A 2500-nucleotide genomic window follows, 5' to 3' on the forward strand; every position below is an offset into this window, starting at 1 on the left:
ATAGTGCTCCTGATCAAAGAATCAAGTCAAGAATCGAGTCCAGAATCAGGAGCCGAACATCTTCTGAAGATCTCATGAAAGAGTCAGAATTTAATTCTGCATGTTCATCACGTAGTTCACAAACAGCAGTGACATTTAAAAAAGGAAAAAAATAAGAGTGAATGTTGGACACAAGTTGGATTCATTCGGCGCTCACAGCTTTGTTTACAAAGTGGAAGAGGAGGTGGGGCTACCATGCGGAGGAGGCGGGGCTACCAGGTGCTGATGCTGGTTGAGAATAAAATTGCAAGATGGTTGACAGAACTCTGGGGGACGAGACGTCTTACGAGTGTCTGTCGTCATCTGCCATCAACTGGGAAATGGTTTCTACTTCCTGTAGTGAAAAAGCATTAGTGAGGTTTTCTTCCTTCTGTGAATGACAGCTGGTCACTTACACTTTAGTCATCGTCGTGTCGCAAGCTGGCATTCAGGTTGTTATAACGTCACACTGCAAAAAAAAAGGGCAGAAGTAAAATTATGGGTTCAAGAAAAAGCAAACCTGTCTCTCTCTGTGTGTGTGTGTGTGTGTGTGTGTGTGTGTGTGTGTGTGTGTGTGTGTGTGTAAGTGTTACAGTGTCCCTCTAACCTGTCTGTGTGTGTGTGTGTGTGTGTAAGTGTTACAGTGTCCCTCTAAACTGTCTCTGTGTGTGTGTGTGTGTGTGTGTGTGTGTGTGTGTGTGTGTGTAAGTGTTACAGTGTCCCTCTAACCTGTCTCTGTGTGTGTGTGTGTGTGTGTGTGTGTGTGTGTGTGTGTGTGTGTAAGTGTTACAGTGTCCCTCTAACCTGTCTGTGTGTGTGTGTGTGTGTGTAAGTGTTACAGTGTCCCTCTAAACTGTCTCTGTGTGTGTGTGTGTGTAAGTGTTACAGTGTGTGTGTGTGTAAGTGTTACAGTGTCCCTCTAACCTGTCTCTGTGTGTGTGTGTGTGTGTGTGTGTGTGTGTGTGTGTGTGTGTGTGTGTGTGTAAGTGTTACAGTGTACCTCTAACCTGTCTGTGTGTGTGTGTGTGTGTGTAAGTGTTACAGTGTCCCTCTAACCTGTGTGTGTGTGTGTGTGAGTGTGTGTGTAAGTGTTACAGTGTCCCTCTAACCTGTCTGTGTGTGTGTGTGTGTGTGTGTAAGTGTTACAGTGTCCCTCTAACCTGTCTGTGTGTGTGTGTGTGTGTGTGTGTGTGTGTTACAGTGTCCCTCTAACCTGTCTCTGTGTGTGTGTGTGTGTGTGTGTGTGTGTGTGAGTCGCTAACAGCCGGGTTTAACGCTCCGGTGTTTTCCTGGTGAAGGTTTAACCTACTTTACCGTGCGTTAGATGTACGTTAGCTATATGTTGTTGCTGCTGCTGCTGCTGGTGAGTGATGTGTGTTAGAAGACTTCAGCCCCCACACATGCTGTGTCATGTTTCTCAGAAACACTTTCCTCCTACGATGTGCTCGGAGTAAGTTAGTCAGCACAAAAAGGTCAAACGGATGAAGGAAAAAAAACGTCTTTATTGCATCTGAATGAATCTGATCATGCAGCAGGATTCTGTCTGATTTTCTGTCATGGAACCGATTGGGTTTAACGGAGTGTTCTTTACTACCGAGTGTCACAAGAACCTGAGAGTTCTTGAGCAGATTTGAGCTTCTTTTACGTGAACTTTTATAAAAGTCTCAGTTGAACGTTATTATGTCGAGTCGTGTGCTGACTGTAGGAATAAGAACAACAGGATAATAACGAAAGAGCTTCCTTGTGGTTCTGTATAGAATCCTGAGGTTCTCAACCTGCCTAGTAGAACCTTTTTCCAAAAAAAAAAAAAATCTCTTTCTATGTAGAACCCTTGGAGAACGAGGATGTCTGGATCTATGAGCAGGTTCTCTGTAGTGCAAAAGGGTTCTTTATGGTACTAAGAATAAAGGCGTTCTTTTAAGAAGCATTTACTGAAAGGTGAAAGCAGCTTTTTTTTTTTTTCTTTTTTTTTAATGAGTGTATGTAAAGAAAGTGATGGAACTACATTAGGTTCTGTATAGAACTGGTCTATTTTATGTTCGCTAGCTAACGAAACACAAATGTAGAACCTTCATTTATCTGATTTATCTAACAACATTATTAAGATGTTCCATACGAACTGTACATGTCGTGACGTGACGTGAAAATGATATGATAATATGATATTAACCATTTCGTTTAATTCAATATATGACTCAATATCTAACCATTCAAATAAAAAACCTGCACGATCGGAGAAAATACGACACGATCCGCTATTTAATATAAATACAAGATTGCCTGTAGGAGGCGCTGCAGTTAGACAGTAAAATGAGGTGGATGTTAAGTGACGTGACGTACGGTGACCCATACTCAGAATTTGTTCTCTGCGTTTAACCCATCCAAAGCACACACACACACAGCAGTGAACACACACACACCGTGAACACACACCCGGAGCAGCGGGCAGCCATTTATGCTGCGGCGCCCGGGGAGCAGTTGG

The 2500-nt window shown here is 43.0% G+C and overlaps 1 protein-coding gene across 1 annotated transcript in view; it reads left to right on the plus strand.

Moving 5' to 3' along the window:
• Window positions 1–2500, plus strand: part of LOC132860493 (potassium/sodium hyperpolarization-activated cyclic nucleotide-gated channel 1) — a 103609-nt gene that overhangs the window by 49510 nt on the left and 51599 nt on the right. The gene's annotated exons all lie outside the window — the stretch shown is intronic.

This window comes from Tachysurus vachellii, chromosome 17 (genome assembly GCF_030014155.1).
Source record: "Tachysurus vachellii isolate PV-2020 chromosome 17, HZAU_Pvac_v1, whole genome shotgun sequence".
In the NCBI taxonomy this organism is placed as follows: domain Eukaryota; kingdom Metazoa; phylum Chordata; class Actinopteri; order Siluriformes; family Bagridae; genus Tachysurus; species Tachysurus vachellii.